We start from the raw sequence: 25622 nt of genomic DNA on the forward strand, positions 1-25622 counted from the left end.
TGTCTCTTAGTAATATTATTAATTACATATTTTTTTAGAATATACTGTACTGCATGTCATGAGTTTGTAATGTAATTTGGAATAGAAATTGTTGTCCACTTTACAGATCAACAGATCTAAAAACATTATTAAAACTCGATCCAAAATCCAAAAGCTGTTTACTTTACATTGTCAAATGATAATCACATTATCAATGAACCAAGACAATGCTAAATTAAGGTTTTCAAAAGATAACTCTGCTAACATCAATTATGTGCTATGGTAACATATCATTTAATACCATCACATGGCCTAGAGTCCATCAGATACTTCAAAATAAAATAGAGAATTAAAATAGGAGTATCTAGCAGAAAATACAACTGCTTAAAGTAACATAAAATAGTATCTGTTGTTATAGCCAGGGTCTAAATGTATTCAATTTTCACATTTGCATTTTGTGGCATTCTCTCACAAGAATATAGTATAGAAAACTGCAGAGTTGCTGAGAAAAGCTGTTATCACATTTTCACAATTAAAAAAGTAGTTCTCCCAGTTTCTTTCCAATGTAAAATAATTCCCAAGGCTTGTTTAAAACAGATTAGAAAGTTTTGGTGTTGATTTCACAGACACCTCAAGCTGGATTAAAAAAAACTATTAGAAAACTTAGTCATTTGTAATAAAATTATGTTAGCTACTTTTTGACGAGATTGCTTTAGAACCAAAGCTTTGAAGCCTGTCACAGGTCTTAAAAATAAAATTGCATGAGTGGTTGAGGAGAACTGTATTAAAATGCAAATTTTCAGCTGTTAATATTTCTTCAAAAACCAATAATCCCTTAAGGCCACCGATATGTCAAAATACTTAATGGAAAAATATCCCTTAGGCAGAATGGCCTTTCCAAATTGACTTTTGATTAAACTTAGAATACTATGTAGAAAAAAAACTAAAATAAAAATGGGATATAAATAAAATGCTATACTAAAATGTCACCCCCAATGAAAGTGGTGTGGAAGAAAAATAAGATCACTAATTTTTAAGTAAATGCACATCTTTCCTGTAAATTAGTCACAGGGGTAACTAGACATGTAATATAGTAAAGGATTATGCGAATATCGCAGATGAAATTCTGAACATTTATCTTAATGAAAAAGCAGCATATATAACACAGTAATTCATTGTTTTTTTTATCAACTGCTCAGGCATTGTAATGTAATTTATATGGGATTACTTTAACAGATACAGTATGCAAAGCAAGTGACAACGGCTACATAGATGCTAAAATCAGATTTATTATTTGATATTTGATACAATTTAAAATAGTCTCAGATATGACATCATCCGGGACCTTGTGAAGGCGGAATATTTCTTGCATTATTAACTCAGTAGTCTTGTCTGCTATAGGGAGACCTTTGGTGGTGATAAAGTGATTCATTTTGGTGATATGGTCAACCACACCAAGGATAGTATTGTATCCTCTTGATGGAGGTAATTTGACAATGAAGTCCATTGAGATAGATCCCCGAGGATATGTATGTATAGGGAGTGGTTGTAGTAATCCCAAAGGGAAGGCATGAAGGGTCTTTTTCCTGGCGCCAGTTTCAGAACAAAGTTGTGTACATCTTGCTGAAATTTGGGCCAACAAGAGGAGCGGGACCATAGTTCCTGTGTCTTTTGGAAAGCCAGATGACAGGCAGACTTAGAATCATGCATAAATTGCAGAACTTCTAATCTAAAACATACTGGAACAAACAGACAGTTTTTGAAAGTCTAGAGGCTATTTAGGAGATCTAAATTGATATCCTGTGGAGGATTTAATAGTAGCAGTTCGTAGGAACAGGCTCCCTTAATACGTGAGATAATGTTGGAAGAAGAGGCGACACCAAGGAAATGTTTCTTGGGCACAATTGTTTCTTAACATACTAGACTAAGTGGCAAAATGAGACAACCAAGATAGAGCATATGCTTTCCGCTTATTAGAACCAGGGTGATATGAAATAAAATAATTGAATCGTGAAAAGAATAGAGCCCACCGAGCAGGCTGGGCAGACAGTCTTTTGAAATTAAAGAGTAAACCCCAAGTTCCGATGATCAGTAAGGATGGTATTTATATGAGTGGCTCTTTCTAAGATGTGTTTCCATTCGTAAAAAGCCAGACTTAATGGCAAAGAGTTCCTTGTTCTCAGTCTTATAGATCTCAGCTGATGACATTTGATACTGTAAGAATAAAATGTGTAAAGGTGAAAGAGCATCTTTGGTCCAATTCTTTAAGACAGGTTAGCTCTGATGGCAGAGTCGGATGCATCAACTTCCACTATTAATGGAAGTTCAGAGTTTGGATGAATAAGAATAGGAGCAGCAGTAAAAAGAGTCTTCGGTCGCTCAAATGGAAACAGGGGTTTGAGCGTAAGTACTCTAGTGAATAAATAATGAAGAAGAATATATAAAAGAAAATAAATAAATGAATAATGTCCTGTGTTGGGTGTTGCTTTAGAGGTGGATTTAATCCAAATCCACAAGGGTGATGAGAGCAAAAGTTCAATAGCGCACTCGCATCCAGGTAAGTATAATGTTAAAAAATAGAAAAGAGAAAAACCACACAATAGTGCAACACAGTAAAAATAGATAAAAAATCCCAGAAGTATATCGCAGCAGTCTTACTCACATTTAGTGAGAGTAATATGGGCCTTTCGGTTATTGTGAGTAACCAACTCTAGTTGTAGATCATCATCAGCAGGTTAGACAGGAAGTTCCAAAAAAATAATACTATCTATACAAAAACCTATTTTAAACCGGTGGATTGTAACAACTACATACTTAACAATAGCTGCCATCACAAACAATGGTTAAAAAATATTCCTCTGAGACAAATTAGGAGAATTAAAAGGAACTGTTCAGAACAAGAAGAGTACAACAAACAGGCAGAAATTCTTGGAAAAATATTTATTGAAAAAAGGTACGAAGATCCACCAATAAGAGAGACAAAACAAAAAATTGATCAAATGGATAGAGGCAATCTATTAGTGAGTAATATAAAAAAAAGAAAGAGGTGAAAGACAATTTTATTCCTTTTATTACTCATTTTAACAAAGTCAAAGAAGATACAGCAAATTGTAAATGTCCTGAAGCGTGATCCGGTTCTGGCTGACTTCTTCCGGAGGTACCTCAGGTGATGTTCACCAGAGCCAGGAACCGTAAAGACAGCCTTGCACCAAGTGCACAAAAAAAGTAACAAACGACAATAGAGAGACATTGTTAACTAGTAAACCAAAAAGTTTTTTAATGCACAATTTTCAAAGCTTGCAAAAATGGACCAAAAAATTAGATATTCGCTTCAAATATTACCAGAAATAGCTTTAAAATTAATACTTTTATTAACTGTAGGAGCACATATGTTGTCTACGTTCTGATATGCCCATGCGGGCTACAATATGTGTGGAGAACAATCCATCCGCAGAGAGTAAGGATTTTAGAGCACATTATAAATATCAGCTTGGGCGCAGAAAATCACAGCGTGCCTCTTCCTTTTAAAAAACACACTCATTCTGATTCCAAAGGTCTCACCTATTTAGATATTGAGCAAATCCAACAGCATTGGAGGGGTTGTGAGACTAGCACACCTGTTACAAAAAGAATCCTTTTGGAATCATCAAAGGCTTGATTTTAGACTTTGAAATTAATGCCTTTTTAGTATGAATTTTAAAATAAGAGGCCATGTTTTATAGTCTCATTTAACAGTTTTATGTGTCTTTGTATTACTCCTAGGACCTCCTAATTTTTATAGTATATTTTATAGTACACTCTTATGACTATCAGTTTTCCACCTATGTAGTGTATTTTTATGCAGCTAAGTCATTCTATTTATTTATGATGTACTGTATTTGTTCTAGGTCTTAGTAGTACCTATGTGGTATTAATATTATTTTTCTTTATTGTAGAATTTATCATCCATCGACAATATTGAATTAATGGGCACTACCCAATCTGTGTTACCATTTATGTTACACCCTTATGAGAACTGTTATGAGTGCCATATATTTTCCTTTTTATCGTGTCACTATGTATATGGCTATATGTATGTATCCAGCCTTTATGCTGTTATAGCCATGATTAATGGCTGCTCCTCCTTCTCTTACCGTGCACCCCAAAACTGGAACAATCTACCAGAGACTCTCACAGCCACCACCAGTCTAAGTTTTTTCAAAACTAAAGCTGTCTCACATTTTAATCTGGTCTGTAACTGTTACATGCGCCTATTATATATATTAACTCTAACTGTGATTTCTATGCCTTGTATATATAATGTATAAACTGTTCACTTATGTAACTGTATTTGTAACCATGTATTGTTTGTCATCTTAACTCTATGCCCAGAACATACTTGAAAATGAGAGGTAATTCTCAATGTATTACTTCCTGGTAAAACATTTTAAATAAATGTTTGCCTTCGTCGGATCAAAACTTTAAACTACCCTCAAAGCTCGATGTGTTTTCAGAATCTACAATGCTGATACGCAGCCCAACTAGACGGGAGGACGTCGCTTCATTCCCTGCTGCTATGCCTCTGACACGCAAGCAGCTCAGGATGCAGTGACGTCAGTGACACACAACGTAGCGTATCGTGCTGACGTCACCCGAAGCCCCGGATGGACACGTAATTACAGGATATTTAAGAGGAGGACAACGGAAGATATGTCTATGACGCCTCTTGTAGAAGTTTTCGGACAAAACGCGTAGGGTGAGATCACTAGCGGAGGAGAGTCTGCTGTACAGTGGTACTGTGAACAATCGCACAAGAACTTTCGGACTCTCCTGATCCGGTGACCTGTTTGTGGACAGCCACCACGAGGTTCCTGTGAAGAGTTCACATTGGACTTTCCACCACTTTATGACCAAGGATGGTCCCACTGCCTACAACTGTACTCTGTCCTCTCCTCTATTTTTTGGGAGCCGCCTGTTTACCTTGCTGCTGATGACCTACAACTAGAGTTGGTTACTTATAATAACCGAAAGGCCCATATTACTCGCACTAAATGTGAGTAAGACTACTACGATATTCTTCTGGAATTTTTAATATATTTTTACTGTGTTGCATTAGTGTGTGTTTTTCTCTTTTCTATTTTTTAATATATACTTACCTGGATGCGAGTGCGCTATTGAACTTGTGCTATTTTCAGTCGCTCAAAGGCTGAATTAGTGGTTACTACTCTCAAGGAACATCTCGTTAGGTGAGTTGGGTAACCATAGCAATTAGACAAGAGAAGTTTTTAACGAAGCAATCCAATCTGCTTAATATTTTTTTTTATACACACATACACACACACACACAGTCATGTGAAAAAGAAAGTACACCCTCTTTGACTTCCATGGATGTACATATCAGGACATAATAACAATCACTGTTCCTTAGTAGGTCTTAAAATTAGTAAATACAACCCCAGATGAACAACAACACATGACATATTACACCGTGTCATGATTTATTTAACAAAAATAAAGCCAAAATGGAGAAGCCATGTGTGAAAAACTAAGTACACCTTATGATTCAATAGCTTGTAGAACCACCTTTAGCAGCAATAACTTGAAGTAATCGTTTTCTGTGTGACTTTATCAGTCTCTCACATCATTGTGGAGGAATTTTGGCCCACTCTTCTTTACAACATTGTTTCAGTTCATTGAGGTTTGTTGGCATTTGTTTATGCATAGCTCTCTTAAGGTCCAGCCACAGCATTTCAATCGGGTTGAGGTCTGGACTTTGACTGGGCCATTGCAACACCTTGATTCTTTTCTTTTTCAGCCATTCTGTTGTAGATTTACTGGTGTGCTTGGGATCATTGTCCTTTTGCATGATCCAATTTCGGCCAAGCTTTAACTGTCGGACAGATGGCCTCGCATTTGATTCTATAATACTTTGGTATATAGAGGAGTTCATGGCCGACTCAATGACTGCAAGGTCCCCATGTCCTGTGGCTGCAAAACAAGCCCAGATCATCACCCCTCCTCCACCGTGCTTGACAGTTGGTATGAGGGGTTTGTGCTGATATGCTGTGTTTGGTTTTCACCAAACGTGGCGCTGTGCATTATGGCCAAACATCTCCACTTTGGTCTCGTCTGTCCAAAGGACATTGATCAAGAAGTCTTGTGGTTTGTTCAGCTGCAACTTTGCAAACCTAAGCCGTGCTGCCATGTTCTGGCAACCCTTCGAAACAAACTATACTTGTTCGGTCTTTTTCTAATTGTACTGTCATGAACTTTAACATTTAACATGCTAACTGAAGCCTGTAGAGTCTGAGATGTATCTCTTGTGTTTTTTACAATTTTTCTGTGCATTGCACGGTCTGATCTTGGGGTGAATTTGCTGGGACATCCACCCCTGGGAAGATTGGCAACTGTCTTGAATGTTTTCCACTTTTGAGTAATCTTGCTCACTGTAGAATTATGGACTTTAAATTGTTTGGAGATTGCCTTATAACCCGTCTCCCAGATTGATGGGCAACAAAAATTGCTTCTCTAAGATCATTGCTGATGTCTTTCCTCTTGGCATTGTGTTAACACACACCTGAATGCTCCAGACCAGCAAACTGCTAAAATCGGGGGTATTGGGGTAATTTTTATATATGTATTGGGGGTGTTGGGGTAATTTTTATATGTTTTGGGGATGTTGAGGTAATTTGTATATATGTATTGGGGGTGTTGGGGTAATTTTTATATATGTATTGGGGGTGTTGGGGTAATTTTCTCCTCACTTGAACATTTAGAAACTTTAACCCACAACAGTTTCTGGCTGACCTTACCAACTGCCCTTGGCACAGAATCGATTTAATTCCTGACCCTGATTCTGCGCTCGACTATTTCCAGTCCGAGTTCTTAAAACTCTGTTATACCCATGCTCCACTACGCAGAATAAGGGTATGGGGTGCTCAATTTCCATGGGATACACCTGCCCTTATAGCACTCTACCAGTTCAGGGATGCCTTGTGGAAAAGCTACAAAGTAACTGGCACTACCAAGGATCTCAATCACTATAGATGCCTGCGGAACATGTGCACAAGGCAAACAAGGCATGCAAAAGCACAATATTACTCTGACAATCTCCTCCAGAATACATCAAACCCAGCTAACTTCTGGAAGGTTATCAACAACATATTCCAGCCTTCTAACCATCAACAGCCAAGTAATATCACTAAGGGCGATATTACTCTGACAAATCCTTTAAATCACATGTCACAGGGCTTGAATATAAAATTTCAAATTACATTGATTGTCTGTCCACGTATGTAGTTTATATACTGCAGTGTAGTTTCGGACTACAGTACGTGGGCAGAACCAAACGGAATTTGAAGTTACGCATCATGGAGCACCTACGTAATATCATTAATATCCCAAAATTAGAAGGAACCTCTAAATCCCTTACTCATCTTCTGGCCCATATTAAAAATTACATGATTGCAGTACGGTGGGTGTACAATATATGGGAATTGAGAGGATTATGGGTAATATAAGAGCCGAGATAGAGATCTTCAGATAGCCAAAAGAGAGCAATTTTGGATCTTTACATTGCAGTCTAAATACCCAGGAGGTCTTAATGATTATATTGAACTCACACCTTTTTTAAGATAGATGGGCATTAGGTTTGCACTGTGATTACATTACTTCCCCCCCCCTTCTGTCTCTCATTTTTTCTTTTCCTTATTCTTTATTCATTTTTCTCTAATCTTTTACTCTCTTTTATTCTCCTTTTTCTTCTCTTTCTTTTTTTCTCTTTTTCTCCTTATTTCTCGTTTTAATAAATATTTCTTTATTTTTACTTTCTCTTTTCTTACTTCTTCTACTCTCTCACTTAGTGTTTATATGTATTATTAATGAGATTAATTGTGGTCTTGTGAAATTAATTAACTTTGCATGACCAAGTATGTTTATATCACCTATATGGGTGGCTTTTAGCAGTGTATTAATTAAACACTCCAATTTGTAAATTTATATTTATTATTTATTTATTATTTATGTTTATATCATATTATATATATATTTGATTCCAAACATTCATCAGTATATTACCATTAGTTGAGTGTTCACATACTCTCACAGTTTAACAGTTCAATTGCACTTACAGTGCACACTATACACATTATTTAATTATTTTTTCACATTAGAGTGACTGTATAAAAGGCCCCCCTATAGGTGTCCTAAACCACCGCCTTATGAAGCACTGAATTGTGTGAAACGCGTTGCAGGGATCCAGACTCTTAGCTGTACAAGTCCCAGCCCTTCCACAAAGGTTTGACCCACTTCCATCCAGCTCGCTCGAGTGGGATGTGTGCTGGAAGTACAGAACACCAGCGATTGTAGCGGACCACTCAACACGGGTCCTGCTAGAAGCCGCAACCCGGAAGTAACATCTGAGTTTTACCGAGCAAGCCAGCCCCAGCGCGCGGGACTGATCTGTGAGCCTCAGTATACACCTCCTGCGCCTACCATTCGTTTGAACTGGCTACCTGTGCACTGGCCTCTACTGGACTTATATATTTTTATATGTAAGTTTTTACTTGTTACTATTTTACTTGTGTATTACATATATCTTGACCCTTTGAGCGCTTCTGTGTTTATTTTTCATTACTCTGAAAAACCCCACCGACATTGCAAATGCATTCAATGATTAATTTGTGGGGTGTGCTACTAACTTATTAGCAAAACGCAACCCAAACCACAAACATCAATCTCATCCTGGGAGTACCCCTATAGCCCCACCCCCTCCCAACACTGCCCACAATTTTCAATTTGGCCCAGTATCCGTAGAGGAGATTACACAAGCGCTCCTGAAATTAAAACTAAGCAGCCAATGTGGACCTGACTTACTACAATCTAGGTTCCTAAGACTTGGTGCCCCAGCTACTGACAAACCAATTGCTTCCATAGTCAACTCTATCTTGTCTGCAGGCCATATCCCTAAGACCTGGAAAGCTGCCTGAGTTGTCCCAATCTTCAAAAGTGGGGACAAAAACACTGTCTCAAACTACAGGCCAATCTCCCTTCTCTCAATCCTATCCAAAGTCATGAAAAAATGTGTCCACTCCCAATTAAGCGATTACTATAACAAGACAAATTTCCCTAGCCAATTCCAATCTGGCTTTCGCCCCAAACACTGCACCGTAACTACCCAGCTAAAAGTTTGCAATGAAATCCAGTGTGGAATGGAACGGAGTCAACTCACTGGTGCAGTATTCCTAGATTTTGCAAAGGCTTTTGATACTGTTGATCATGCTATCCTGCTTAACAAATCCAGAGCTCTGGAATAGGGAAGCATGCTTTAAACTTGTTCCAGTCCTACCTATCAGGTAGATCCCAACATGTGTCCATCTCTGGCTTTAACTCTAACCCCCTGGATAACACCTGTGGCGTCCCGCAAGGCTCTGTTCTGGGGCCCCTACTCTTCTCAGTGTTCATCAATGATCTTCCCACAGCTTGTCAGGAAGCCTCAATACACATGTATGCAGATGACACAATCCTATATGCACACAGCCATAGCCTCTCTGACCTTCAACACATACTTCAGTCTGACTTTTTGAGACTCGAAAACTGGATTTCCCAAAACAAACTGTTTTTAAACACTGACAATACTGTAACAATGGTATTTGGGACCAAGACTACATTTTTAAAGCTTCCAGCGACTGAGCTCCAGATTAGAACCAACACTAACACCACCCTAACTCCTGTTACTAGTTTTAAATACCAGGGCATATGGTTTGACTCCCACTTAACATTCGGGATGCACATTGATACCCTGACAACCAAGACCTATGCCAAACTAGGGGTACTTTACAGGAACAAATCCTCCCTAAGTCTCCTGGTCAGAAAATGTATCGCACAGCAGATGCTAATGCCAATTATTGACTATGGAGACATAGTATATGGCTTGGCACCTCAAACCCACCTTAGCAAACTTGACACCCTCTACAATTCAATTTGTTGTTTTGTTCTCCAATGCAACTATAACACACATCACTGCGAAATGCTCAAAGAACTAGATTGGTCATCACTCGAAAAGGCGCAAAGTTCACCTTTCCTGTCTTGCCTTCAAATTCTTTATGGGCAAGATACCCAGCTACCTGAAAAAGCTCCTCACCCCTACCACATGCAGCACCTATCACCTGAGATCAGACTCCAAAAGACTGTTCATGGTCCCAAGGCTCAACAAAGTATCCGGCTGCTCCTTCTTCTCTTACCGTGCACCCCAAAACTGGAACAACCTACCAGAAACTCTTACATCCACCACCAGTTTAAGTTCTTTCAAATCTAAGGCTGTCACACATTTTAATCTGGTTTGTAACTGTTTCATATGCCCATAATATATATTATCTTTAACTGTGCATGCAATGTCTTGTATATAATGTATACCCTGTTCATTTATGTAACTGTATTTGTAACCATGTATTATTTGTCTTAACTCTGTGCCCAGGACATACTTGAAAATGAGAGGTAACTCTCAATGTATTACTTCCTAGTAAAATATTTTATAAATAAATACATTTTTATATATGTATTGGGGGTGTGTGATTGTGTGTATATGTATATATATATAAAAAGCACACAAAAAATACTGACATGATCCTTATATTAAGCACTCACAATAAACCTGTAATAACTAAATCCAAAAAGAAAACAAAAAATCTGGAACCATCAGTCAGCAGTGAAAATGCGTCAAAGATTTTAATAAGAAGAAGTGAAACACACTAACATAAAAACATACATAAACTAATAGTAACCTAACAAAAAATAACAAGCAAGAAACGATATGAGTATATATCAACACATGCTAAGTAAAAAACTGAACTAATGAGCCAAAAAACATCTCAGTAAATATCCATAAATAAATGGAAAGATACAAATCATTAAGTCCCCTGGTATTAAGGAGCACAATCCATCTACATTCCTTTTGGAGAAGGGCTTTTTCCAAGTCCCTCCTCTGATGTCCAGTGACACTTTGTCTATTGCAAATGTGGTAATAAGCGTATTGTCTGCCCCATGATGCTTCAAAAAATGCCGTGCAACGAACGTAATCTTTTTAAAAGCATCAAGATCACGTTGAGCAAATTTGATATATCGCGAATGTTCTAATATTCTGAACCTAAATTCACGGCTTTTCATTCCGATATACATAAGCTTACAAGGACAGGTAATTGTGCTCCTTAATACCATGCAGCCCAAGGGACTTAATGATTCATTGGGTTTTGCAATGTTCCTTTAGGTTTCTCCTTCCATTTGTCTCTTTTTTCTTAATTTTTCCCTCTTTTCTGTTTTGTATGCTTTTGGGGGGGGGGAGGTAGTATATATTTGGGGGGTGGGGATTTTTTTGTATGTATTCGGGGGTGGGAAGTTTTTTGGTATATATCTTGTGTGGGGAATTGTGTGGGGGGAGGATGGAATGAGTAAGCGTGGGGTAATTGACGGAGGGAGAGAGGGGGTTAGTGAGGAAAAGAGGGAGTAAGAGTGAGAAGCAGGGGAGAGAAATACATGCGATGCGGGAGGGTGAGACGGAAAGGAGAGAAATACATGGAAAGTGGGGAGAAGAGATGGGGCTCGTGAAATGGGGGGCGGCAGCGGGCAAAACCGCTGACAGTGGGGGGGGGCCTGCTTAAAATGTTTGTCCCGGGCCCAACGATTTCTGTTGGTGGCAGGTGGTACTGGCGTCCCGGGCCCTGTAGTCGGGGGACCCGGGCCCCCTGCGCGGCCGTGCACCTCAATAAATCCCGTCATCCGGTCACCACGGGGTGACAGGATTTAGCGTGCTCGCGATGCGCCAGGCAGCATGTTGGCACGCTGCCAGGATTTTTTTGGGGCCCGCAGCAAGCTCTATACGAGCTTGCAAAGCAAGGCCTGCCTCTTCCTGCATGGAGCACGTGGTGAGTTCTGATCCATGCCTTTCTTGCTTCCCCCTGCTCCGATTTCCGCCCCTGCTCCGATTTCCGCCCCCTGCTCCGATTCCCCCCCGCTCCGATTCCCCCCTGCTCCGATTTCCCCCCCTGCTCCGATTTCCCCCCCTGCTCCGATTTCCCCCCACCCGCTCCGATTCACCCGCCGTTCTGATTTCCCTTGTGTGTGTCTGAGTGTGTGTGTGTCTGAGTGTGTGTGTGTGTGTCTGAGTGTCTGTGTGTGTGTGTGAGAGAGAGAGTGTGTGTGTGTCTGAGTGTGTGTGTGTGTGTCTGTGTGTGTGTGAGAGAGAGAGAGAGAAAGTGTGAGAGTCTGCGTGAGAGGGAGAGAGTCTGCGTGAGAGAGAGGGAGAGTCTGCGTGTGAGAGAGAGCGTCTGCGTGAGAGAGAGAGTCTGCGTGAGAGAGTGTCTGCGTGAGAGAGTGAGAGAGTGAGAGTCTGTGTGAGAGACATGCCAACTGCGCACTCCAACTGTTAGGTATGTATATACTGTACAATTTTGTTTTCACTTTGGGCGCCGTGGAAAAATCCTGATCACCTTAGGGAGCCTTGAAAAAATCCTGATCGCCTTAGGGAGCCTTGAACCTAAAAAGTTTGGGAACCACTGCTATATACAGTACACACATTTTATTAATTTTACAATAAAGTTGAATTCATGATGTATACTGTACAAATAATTTGATCAACAGAAATATCAATACACCACAAAACTTTACATATAAACTATCATTCCCAATAATATTAATAATAATCATTTTAATTCATATTATCATTAATAATAATATTAACATAAATTAAAATAATTAATAAAAAATACCATAAATTCATATTATTATTATTATTATAATATGTATTGTATCTTGTATAGCACAGACATTGTATGTAGTGCATATAATCTTTGCAGACATGAGTTACTGCACCATAAAGGTTGTAAGTTTTTTTTCAGTTACAGTACATGAGGTTGAAAAAAGACATCCAGAACGCCCATCCAGTTCAACCTATGCTAAATTTAGACGACAGATACTTATCCTATATTTGTACTTATAGTATATTGATCTAGATGATGGCAAAGAAAAAAACTGTGAAAAATCATCAATATCAGATGTTATTACTTCCGTAGGAGGGTCTATATTATCTACCTTTGCAAATACTCCTACAGACTCCTTGAGAAAGCGCTAAGTGTGCGTGAAACGTGTGGGAGGAGATTTGTGTCCCTGTTCTGTCCCTAGTATGTTTTTTTTTTTTTTTTTTAAATATTTAACCCAATAAACTTTTATTTTTTTTTCTAACACCCGCTGAGTTGTTTGGGGCTTTTTTGTATCTGGACGGCGGACCAACCTATCTACAGTGTCTACATTGTGTCAACTTTTTGATTGGAGTGTTGCTTCAGTGGTAGATGCAGGCTCTGGTGTGGACCACACATGATGTTGGATCTCTGAGGAAACGGTGGGCAGATTTGAAGCAGCATTGCAAGATAGCAGTAAAGGCTCCAGTATATCAGGAGTTGTAGTCTCAGCTCCGACGCTGACCGTGGGCTGCGGGACGCTGCCTTTGCCAGATCCGGGAGTAAACGGAGACAGAGGTAGGACTTCTATTTGGTTAAAGGACTTCTGAGACAATTCATATATATCCTCCGTTGTGTGCATATATCCCTACCAGTGGTACAATATTGATTCAGTATTTCCTTATCTCCTCAAACGTGACTATACACCGGTCTATCTACCTATTACATTTTCTATCTCTTACTGCGTATCTATTGGAGCCAGGCAGATCCCGGTAGGACTCAAATAGCAGGGACCCCTGCTGTGTTAATACGATGGGCCATTATAGTATGCCCTAGAAAAACTAGGGAGGATCACGGACAAATCTCAAAATTCATTTTGAGATTTGTTCGAATAACAGCCACTGCATCTGTAGGCCTAGATACATCTTTTCAAAATTGTGGTATTATAACCCAAAACATTTGTTATTTTTACAGTGTAATAAACAACATTGCACTGCTACAAATAACACATTTTTACGGCAACCAATAAAAAATATTGGGACCAGCATCAAAATGACTAAATACAATATTAATTTAAAGTCCCAGTATTTTTCGGAATCGCAGTAATGTCAATAAATACCAAATGTTTTCATTACCTACTCCAGGCAGGCATTAGCCCTATCTTGCCTTTATAAATATAATCTTCAGCCCTTGTCAATCTACTGCTGGATGAAGGCCTCCCCAATCATCTTCTGCATGTTGCGGCAACAAATTTCCTGATTTCATCCTACCATCTTACTTTGGTCATTGTCTTGGTTTTTAAATCTCTCTTGGAATCCAGTCAAGTAAAATCTTTGTCAATGATGGTAATTTCTTCTTGCAATATGTCTGTTCCACAGCCATTTTAATTTCTTCACCCTTGTGATGATGTAACAGACTGATGTTTAGTTTCAAATCAATTCATTATTGCCCCTGTCTCTTCCGGGTAATACCTATACATATCTCCATACTTCTTTTACGGTATCCTGAATTATCTTCCAAATGTGCTCTTGTCATATTCTCTAGCCTGCTGTTCCCATGCTTGGCCACCGGGACTGCTGCCACTCTCAATGTCTGGTTCTAGCCTGCAGTACCTATACTTGCCCACCGGGAGTGCTGCTGCTAAACTAAGGAACATTCCAGACTCTGATACCTGACACCTCTGCACCTGTGCTCCACCTCCCAGCCTGCCTATATAAACCTCCCTTTCCTGTTCCTCTTTGCCTGTTTATACTGGTTCTTAGCTTCTGCAAGGTTCCTGTGTTTACTGCTGTGCTAGCTATTGCTATCATCCGGTTCCAGTTTCCTCGTTGCCGACCTCTGCTTGTTTCCTGACTTCGCTACCTGCCGCCTGCCTCGGACCCCTGCTTGTTTCCTGACTTCGCTACCTGCCGCCTGCCTCGGACCCCTGCTTGTTTCCTGACTTCGCTCCCTGCTGTTCCTACCACTGGGATCCACTTCAGCCGAAGTCCAATCCTTGACAGAATAAACAGGCCCTACCATGGATTCCGCCGGAACAGACCTGGCCCAGGCTCGGACACTGCAGGACTTACAACGTATCATGGTTGGTTTCCAAGAACAACAAGGACACCTTATCAAACGTCTTGGTCACGTGGAAGAACAGGATACCCTCCGGAAAGAACGGGATGCCCGCCAGGTAGAACGTGATGCCCGCTGGGAAGAATGTGTCGTCCGCGCGGAAGGATGTGCCCTCCGATCAGAGGAACGAGCTGCCGCCGCAGAAGCTGAAAACCGTGAACTACGTGCAGCTTTAATCACCGCATCTGTTCAAAAGACTCTGACTGTGCAAAACGCGCCCCGTGTAACCCTTACGGAAAAATTTGGAGGAAAAAGACAATCTTTTTGGGATTTCCTTAATCAATGCAGACATGTGTTCAAGCTTCAGCCTACCATCTATAATACCAACGAATCCCAGGTTGGACTGATCATAACCCTGCTCAAGGATGAGGCCCTTGCTTGGGTCTCCCCTATGTTAGAACAGGATAGCCCACTACTAAGGGACCTGGAGGAGTTCATCGATGCCATGAGTCTTATTTTTGATGACCCAAATCGTAGTGCAACCGCTGAGGCAACTCTGAACAATCTTCGTCAAGGAAGACGCTCGGCAGCTGAGTACGCCGCTGAATTCCGCAGATGGGTTAACGATACTGAGTGGAATGAGGCCGCGCAGAAATATCATTTTCGGCAGGGTCTCTCGGAGCAAGTTAAAGATGAACTAGCCCGGGTGGAGACCCCAGAGAGATTTCAGGACTTTGTCCATTTATGCATCCAAATTGATCGCAGGCTTACGGAAAGACGATTGGAGAGACAGGGGTTCATGCCAAGCAACCCCGGGTTTAGAGATGTCAGTACCCCAAGACGTTCCAGCCCTAGAAGAAATCAGCTGCACGCTATTTCAAAAACTGTTCTCTCTGCTTCTCAAAGGAAAGATAACCCTCCTTCGCTACACCCTCACCTCCTGGTTCCTATTATCATCGAGGAAGGAACACATCATTTTTCAACCACAGTAATGGTCGACTCAGGGGCGGCAGGGAATTTTATGGACATAGAATTCGCCAAGAACAATTCGGTATCAATTGTAGCCAAGGAATCGCCAGAAAGGATGGAAGTTGTTGACGTTTCTCCCTTGAGCTCTGCACCTGTTACCCATGAAACCAGTAACTTAACACTAATCATGGAGCCCAATCACCAGGAGAAGATTTCCTTTGGTCTCATTCCATCACCTTTGTTTCCAGTGATTCTGGGAATTCCATGGCTCATGATCCATAACCCACTAATCGACTGGAAGACCAAGACACTCACGTTTCCCTCGGAGCACTGTCAGCTAGCCTGTCTACCTAAAACTCCTATACCAGAGTGTGTAGGAATACATAAGATTTCCTCGTCTCAAGAAAATCTTCTGCCGGCTCCTTACTCTGAGTTTTTAGATGTGTGTGACAAGAAGAACGCGGATACGCTTCCCCACATCGCTCTTATGACTGTCCCATTGAATTATTATCAGGTGCTGCTATTCCGTTTGGAAGAATTTATTACCTCTCAGAACCGGAATTGAAGGTCCTCAATGACTACCTACAGGAGAACCTATCAAAGGGTTTTATCTGACCCTCTACTTCTCCAGCAGGCGCTGCGCTCTTCTTTATGGGAAAGAAAGACGGTTCTCTACGCCCCTGCATTGACTATCTGGAACTAAATAAGATAACGGTGAAGAACAGGTACCCATTACCTCTGATTCCTGAACTATTGGAAAGAATTCGGTCAGCCAAAATCTTTACCAAATTAGATCTCAGAGGAGCGTATAATTTGGTCCACATTCGACCCGGTGACGAATGGAAAACAGCCTTCCGAACCCGTTATGGGCACTATGAATATCTGGTGGTGCCTTTCGGACTCTGTAATCCCCCTGCTACCTTCCAGCATTTAATCAATGATGTCCTCCGAGAGTTATTGGACCAATTCGTAGTGGCATACCTGGATGACATCCTAGTCTTCTCAGATAACATCATGGATCACCAGAGACATGTCCGAATTGTCTTTGAGCATCTCCGTAAGTACAAATTATACATCAAGTTAGAAAAATGTGAATTCGAAAAAACCAGCATGCAATTTCTCGGTTACATCATCTCTCCCGAGGGTTTGAGTATGGACCCAGGCAAGATTCAAGCCGTGGTGGAATGGCCAATCCCTCGGAATGAAAAGGTCATTCAGAGATTTGTGGGTTTTGCCAATTTCTATAGACGTTTTATTAAAAATTTCTCTGGCATTATTGCCCCAATCACCCAACTCACACGGAAGGAATTCCCCTTCAAATGGTCTCCTAAAGCGGATGCGGCATTCGAACAATTGCAGTCACTCTTCACATCTGCCCCTATCCTCATCCATCCAAATCCAGAATTAGCATTCATCTTGGAAGTGGATGCATCCGACTCCGCTGTTGGTGCCATTCTGTCACAAAGAATTGGACCCAAGATGCTCCTTCATCCATGTGCCTTTTATTCATACCAAGTGTCAACAGCTGAACGAAATTATGACATCGGAAACAAAGAACTCTTGGCTATAAAAGCTGCATTCTCTGAGTGGAGACATCTACTGGAGGGGGCCAATCACACAATTACAGTCTTTACGGATCACAGGAACTTAGAATTCATTCGATCCGCAAAGAGACTGTCTGCGCGACAAGCCAGGTGGGCTCTCTTCTTTGCAAGATTTCAGTTCCACATCTCCTACCGCCCTGGCTCCAAGAATGGAAAAGCCGACGCCTTGTCACGGTCCTTTCCTAATCCTAGTTCAGACAAAGAGCAAGGAGAAAGTATTCTTCCAAAAAGAAATTTTTTGGGCGTCACATTCTCCGCCGATCTCCTCACACGAATAAAGGGAGCCTACTCAAATGACTCTTTTCTTAAAAACCCTCCTCCGGAAGCAGAACTATTTCTATGTGATGGTCTCTGGAACTATAAGGATCGTCTGTTCGTCCCTAAGGAGGTAAAATTAGAGGTGCTCCAATTAATGCGCGACTCCCGACCCGCTGGTCACCCAGGTGTCCTCAAGACACAGGAACTGTTGTCTCGCTCTTTTTGGTGGCCTAAATTAGCACAAGATGTTAAAGACTATGTCCTCTCCTGTGAGACTTGTGCTAGGACCAAGACCCCTCGAGCATCACTTGTGGGTTTACTGCAGCCCCTTCCGGTTCCAACTCGTCCTTGGGGGTCCATATCAATGGATTTTATTGTTGACCTGCCCCGATCAAGTGGACATAATACCATCCTGGTAGTGGTGGATCGACTTACAAAGATGGCTCACTTCATTGCAGCACTGAATCTTCCTTCTGCAGACCAGACAGCCAAGTTGATTGTGAAAGAGGTGTTTCGGCTTCACGGGGCTCCTGATGAGATCATATCCGATAGAGGGGTACAATTCACTTCAAATTTTTGGAGGACCTTCTGTTCCTCTCTTGGAATTCGTTTAAATTTATCGTCTGGCTATCATCCACAATCCAATGGCCAGACAGAAAGGACCAATCAGACTTTGGAACAATACTTACGATGTTTTGTTTGTCATCTCCAGGATGACTGGATTGATTTCCTACCATTAGCTGAGTTTTCATACAACAATTCACATCATTCTTCGACTCAGAAGAGCCCCTTTTTCTCAAATTATGGATTTCATCCAACCTTTATTCCTCGTTTTCCATCTTCGGGCCCCATTCCGGCAGTTACAGAGAAACTGGAGACTCTGCGAGACATCCAGGAGACCCTCAAAGAGACACTTTGTGAGACTCAAGTAAAGTACAAAAGAGCAGCAGACCAACACCGCAGACCCTCCCCAGAATTTCAAGTCGGGGATAAAGTCTGGCTCTCTACAAGAAATCTACGTCTAAAGGTTCCCACCATTAAATTGGGCCAAAAATACATCGGGCCATTTTGCATCTCAGCACTAATAAATCCAGTGTCCTTCAGATTAGAGCTTCCTGAGACGATCAAAATACACCCTGTGTTTCATTCTTCTCTGCTGAAACCTTTCCGTGAGAATCCGTTTCCTGGACGGAGACTTCCTCCCCCTGAACCCGTCCTCATGGATAACAAAGAGGAATTCATTGTGGAGAGAATTTTGGATTCCAGGTTACACCGAGGGAAACTACAGTACCTGGTTCACTGGGGGGGCTATGGCCCAGAGGAAAGGTCTTGGGAGCCCAAAGATTTTGTACATGCTCCGCGACTAGTCAAAGCTTTTCACCGGAGATATCCAGACAAGCCTAGCAAGGATCGTCCGGAGAACGCTCTTGGGAGGGGGGAGTAATGTCATATTCTCTAGCCTGCTGTTCCCATGCTTTTCTTGCTTTCATGCTTTTCAGATTCATTGCTCCTGAGGAAGTTGTCTAGTACGACGAAACGCGTAGAGCCACTTTCATTGCTGCAGCTGCTCTTTCTACTGAAGGCTTCAGAGTTGCTGAGTTCCCCCACCGTTTGCCTCCAAGACCGGATGCCGTCACCCCAACAGCGGATGTGACGTCAGACGCCATCTCCCACCCGGTCTGTTGTGAGTCTAAGGAGAAGATCCCCGGTTAGCTGCTCCACACTGAACCAGCACTCCATTTACCTCAAGTAAAGCCTTATGTGAACTATGATTATGTACACAATGTGAGTACAATTCCTAAAATTTGTTGTTTGTTTATATAAATTTTATGCACGATCGACACTATGGTCTGCCTTTCTTTTGCATGTCTCTGATCCACTCACATCTACTGACGTCTGAGCTGAGGTGCTGATTTCTTATGCTGTAAACCTGGGCTGTTGTTCCTGAATATCCTGACACCTTTCTACCTGCTGTGTAGATCAATGCTTTTTACCTTTTGACCTGCTGTAAGTAGGCATTGCTATAGAGCCAAGACATACATGTTTTATCCAGATTGAAAAGAACTTATTACACTATTGTATGCATTTATTTTTTATTTTTCATGGTGTATCCCTTCTATCTTCGCTCCCTTCCCATCCCGGACAAGACTCTGATACCTGACACCTCTGCACCTGTGCTCCACCTCCCATCCTGCCTATATAAACCTCCCTTTCCTGTTCCTCTTTGCCTGTTTATACTGGTTCTTAGCTTCTGCAAGGTTCCTGTGTTTACTGCTGTGCTAGCTATTGCTATCATCCGGTTCCAGTTTCCTCGTTGCCGACCTCGCTTGTTTCCTGACTTCGCTACCTGCCGCCTGCCTCGGACCCCTGCTTGTTTCCTGACTTCGCTCCCTGCTGTTCCTGCCACTGGGATCCACTTCAGCCGAAGTCCAATCCTTGACAGCTCTATCTCATATTCATTCTTCTTTTAAGTACACTCAAATAGTTCCCTTTATTTTAATCTTTGCATACTTGACACATTTGCTGAAAATCATACTGAGGCCACACATTCTTACTTGCTCCTACAATTTGTTTCTGGAGGTCTTCTGGATTTATTGGAAAAATAACAATGGCATCTGATAATTGTTGCTGATTCAAATATTTACCGTTGATTTTGATTTCTTTTCCTTCCCAGTCAAATGTCTTGAACAATTCTTCGTGTTCGGATAAAAAGCTTTGGTGACATGGTGTTTCCCTGCCGCACTCCCTTGGTGATCCTTATCTTGCTTGTATCTTCATGTAATCTAATGGATGATGGGGCATTCTAGTAAATGGTCTTTATAATATCAATGCTTCTTCAACATTTTGTCTTCTTAATGCATCTGTGACCCAAAGATGTAGATAGAATCAAATGTTTTTTTTGTAATCTACGAATCCTAATGTAAGTGGTAGATTGTATTCATTACTTTTGAAAGTCACTTCTTGCATGAATTGGATATGGTCCATTGTCTTGTATCCAATGTGAAATCCCACATTTTCTCTAGGCTGGGCAAATCCTGTGTGTTTTGTAGCTGTATCTTCATAAAAATCTTGTAAGTGATTGTTGTGACAGTAGGGGTAGCCAACATCACAAAAAAAGTTAAGCCCAGCTAGTTACCCCTAAAACTGTGTAACCTGACTGGCTAAGTAAGGCTAATTTCAGCCACCTGTATTTAATGTCTGGGGGAGAACAGGGAATGTAAAATAGTATGTCTGTAAATATCAGTTAAAGCACTTTATTCCCTGTGAATGCAATCCCCCAGTTTAGTGAAGCCAGCAATGTCATGTGAAGTGATTTGTGATCTGTGTGTAATCACTGTAGTGTGATTTGTGTGTCATCCCTGTAAATATGGATGTAGCTTTGTAACTGTGTGTAATCCTTTCTAGGCATGCAGACTTAGCCATAGTACTTGCATAGAAATACAGGATTGAGGCAATGGCTGGGAGCAGCAAGGTGTCAAGACACTTGGTGACTGGGGATGGGCTCTCAGCAAGGAGAGCCTGTGTTCCCTGCAGACTCTCTGGCTCCTACCCAGGTGGAGATCTTGAGTGCCTTAGCATGCCCCCTCCTCTGACCAGTACAGTCGGGCAAGCCCCCGCTGGGGATTGGTTGCACCATCTCAATCCATGCTCTGGTTGGTCGGTGGCTCCTTCTCCATAGTAAAGATAGCCACCGAGGGCTATTTAAGGAGCGCTGATGATCAGAGCACCAGATCATCTTTGGAGTTTGCTGGAGAATGTCTTTGGAGTTTGATGGAGAACATCTTTGCAGTCTGACAGAGTGGGAAGTTTGACAGCGATTCAACTGGAGGAATTTACAAAGTGGCTACTGTGTGTCCAGCACTTTGTGATACCTGGAGAAGAAGTGGACAGGATGAGCCTATGAAAGCAGGTGTCCTGCACCTATTGAGGCTAGAGTCTTCCCCCAGGTCCCAGTTGGTGAGTGTATATTATAACTGCGTATTTTGTGTATTTTCTTGTTCTGCCAGAATAAACTCCGTTTATTAAATTGCTTTGTTCTGTGCTTGATGATAGTGATCCCAGAAGGTTTTGGTGTTAAAAATTCTGGTCTTCCATGACAATTGTAATTAGACTGATTGGTCTGTAGTTCTTGAAGTGTTCTTTAGCTCTTTTTTTGGAGGAGTAGAATTATGGCATTACTCAATTTCTCAAGAATTTTCATGTTCTTCAAGCAGCATGCAAAACGTTTTGCAGGTATTTTTTGTCCTTCTTCCCAGCTTCTTTCAAGATTTCAGTTGTAATTCCATCTTTTCTTGGAAGCCTTCCCATAAGGATGCATGATACATCATTGGTGGTTTCTTCTCACTTGTCCTCTGCTCGATTATGCCCGGTGTTATCTTTGAACATATACTATACAATTTCATGTCATTGACGCTCTTTATAATAAGCGCACAGTCTTTGATTGTTGATCCATTGTCTTGTTTGAGTGCAATGATTTTCTTGTCTCTAAACATGTCATCTTTAACCTTTTGTTATCTTCGATAGCCTTATTAATAATATCACATTTACATTTTCTTGAACCTTCAATTTTACGTTATACAATATATTGGTCTGTTTATAAACAGGCAAGATATCATAAACCAGCATGGAATAGGTGATAAAAATTAAACTCATTACAGTATATATTACCTTCTCTAAGTGGTTAGCTAGTCATATATCTGCATGACCAGCTGACCACTAAGGGCTACATAGGGGATAATATTAACATTAAACTACACTACATACCCTATAGACTACCTCAATGGCTATTAAAGAATTGCTATACAAAGCTTTGATAACTGTTAAGGCAAACAAGAAGTAAACCCCTACCCTGACCCCCACCCCCACCGTCAGAAGCATAATCGCCCTCCCTGGGGCAACAACACAATAACCCTCCCCAAACTCCCATCAACAAACCTAACCCCCCTCTATATTAATGGCCCATACTCCAATTAGCCAGATGTGGTTAATAGGGCTTTTGGCCATTGAAACCAAAACACAAATATATACATTACACATAATAAAAAAATACATTTAAAATATAAACCCATTGATTGTCACTGTGGCTGCCTAGTCCATTAAACATAATCCATAAACCAATGGATATTTGTAATCTAATCCTGCGATGTGTGATTCTCAATTTGACCTAAAGACCTTGGTCCTCTGTTACTTAACGAATCTTCATTGATTAGTATTTCTTCTTTCTTTTATACTTTTCTTCTTAAAAGCCTCCTTCCTTCTTCACCTGTTTCAATGACCACCAGATGTGGCCCCTTGGAAGACTTCTGGTCTTCTTTGAGAGCCCAGGTCTTTTATAGGGAACCTGGGCCATCACAGGAGACGTCGCTGGAATACATGTTACATCAACCAATTAGATTGCTCTATGTGCCATTTGATTCCCTCTCTTTAAGATGACATGACTGCTTAGTTTGCCAAATCTGTGATGTCATCTTAAAGAGAAGGAATCATATGGTACTCTCACATGGAACTCACATCCTTAACATTCTTGGTTTTTCCCTTTAGTAAATGTTCATCTTTTAATTTACTTAATTCCTATGTTCTTCTTAATTTTTCATACTGATCACCAACTTAGTCAATAACCTCATTGCAGCTAAAGTTAAAGTACATCTCCCTGCTTTTCCTGCTTGTTTTATCTGCCACTTTTCATACTACTTTTATGACATACTCATAATCATTCCCATATCATTATGCTGCATTATCAATAATGGGGACTTTTCGTCATGGTAAAAAAACAAAATCTCCTTCACTGCTACTGATACCAGATTAGGGAATTGGTCCATATATAACATTTGAGTTAAACAAAAAAAACTATTTTGTTTTCATTTATGGACCTTTAGTGAATGTACAGGAGGTCAATGTTTTAAGGGCTTTGAACCAAGTACATTACGCAGGGGAAATAGCAGAATTTAGGGGAGTTTATATGATACACAGATTACAAGCGTATCCAATTCTATTTCTCTCTTTATAAATGTTTTATCTTGTACTTGTCAAACAATCTGCCATATCAGAAGTAGTGGAAAGTTTTCTGACTAGTGATTTGCATAACATTCAGGAAACTCTTTCTAACATTTGACATAAAAGCAAGTACAAAATGGAGCAATGCGTCATAGCAAATTGTTATTCACACTTTCAGTACATTATGTTGATACTTTAATATGTATCCACTTAAGCCTGTGCCAACTTCCCGCTTATCCTATACCTTATGTATAATTAAAAGAATAAATAAAAAAACACTTTTAACCTATATTTATTCTAATATATATTTTTCTTTGTCATTTATTCTAGACAATGGCATGAAGGCGTTACTGTAAATGTGTTGAATCGACATGTAAATCATGCACCATTGTTTAAAGTTTCCAGATTCTATAAAGGTTTTCAGACTACAAGAAGTATGATTGGAGAGTAATGATCTTCTTTTTTTAAGTGGAACGCTACTTAGCATTGGCCTTCAAAACAGACTGGTTGATTGAAGGACTTCACCTTCTGATCTTCTTTGCTTAATTTCTAGTGGTCTCTGATATAAAAATTCTACCCTTTTTTGTACTTTGTTGCTTAATCAGGAAATATATTTGTTAATCTCATTTATGGATATGCTGAAAGGATAACAAAAAATCTTGTTTATGAAAGTCAAAAATGGCCAAAAGATTGCATAATGTTATAGTTTTTCAAGAATCTGCCGTAAATGTACCAAATGTTTGTACACTTCCATGTACTATTACTGTAAATGTGTTGAACCATGGTGATAAACATAGAGGAGGAAATATGTAAAGGCAATTTTTCACACAATTGAAGGTCTAAAATGGTATAAAATGTGTCTAACACGCAGTGTTATGTGTATGAAACATTATTAAAAGCTTCCTACATTTCATATTAGGGACTAACAAAATATACAGTAGGTGTATCACCCCAAAATTTTCTTTGTATTTAGACATAGGCCTGTAAACATTAAACTCCATTAATGGGGAGATAATATTACTCCCAGTAAAAAAAAAAAGCTCCAAAGGGGTTAATAACTGTAAAAAAAAAATACACTACCTAACCCAGTTGGCCAGCTTACTGCATAATAAAGCATGTAATACCAACTCCGAAAATGAGATGAACTTACATCCCAACTACCTGCCTCTACCCGAGTGCCTGCCCTAACCAGAGTGCCTGCTCCAATATCATTACCAGTATGGATCAACCAACTCCGAAAACAAGATGAACCTACAGCCCAACTACATGATCGACTCGAGCATCTATGTATAACACAACCCTTATTTCAACAGTGGTTTGAATTTTCAAGGTTCTAATCAAGGTAAATAGACATTTCCATTTACACAAGTTTATAGACAGTATTGTTCTGTCCAACTGTCTAGTAGAACTGTCATTCCTAAATGACAAGTATATGTGTTCCATAGAAACATAAACGTAAGCGCACATTAGTGTACGTTAACACATGTGCACACATTAAATATGTGCATTTGCATGCATGGACTGTACTTTAAGAATTTAATTATTCTTTATTAATAATGTACAGTAAATTAACTGTCAAAAGAAGATGTCGATGGAAGTCTAAAACCATTTAAACATTGAACCCTTTTAATACTGTAGAGATATACTGTACACAGTATTACACACCTAGACATATACATTATTTTGACACTTTAATACAATATTTTAGTCGTAGTGGGCACATAGATATATTGTATACATTATTATACTTTAATACACTGTAAAGCATTGTAAAAGCAAAGTGCCTTACAGTACATTAGTGCTGGGGCTGAGGGATTTGGTCATTATATCAACT

Source organism: Ascaphus truei, chromosome 2 (genome assembly GCF_040206685.1).
Source record: "Ascaphus truei isolate aAscTru1 chromosome 2, aAscTru1.hap1, whole genome shotgun sequence".
NCBI classification, from domain to species: Eukaryota; Metazoa; Chordata; class Amphibia; order Anura; family Ascaphidae; genus Ascaphus; species Ascaphus truei.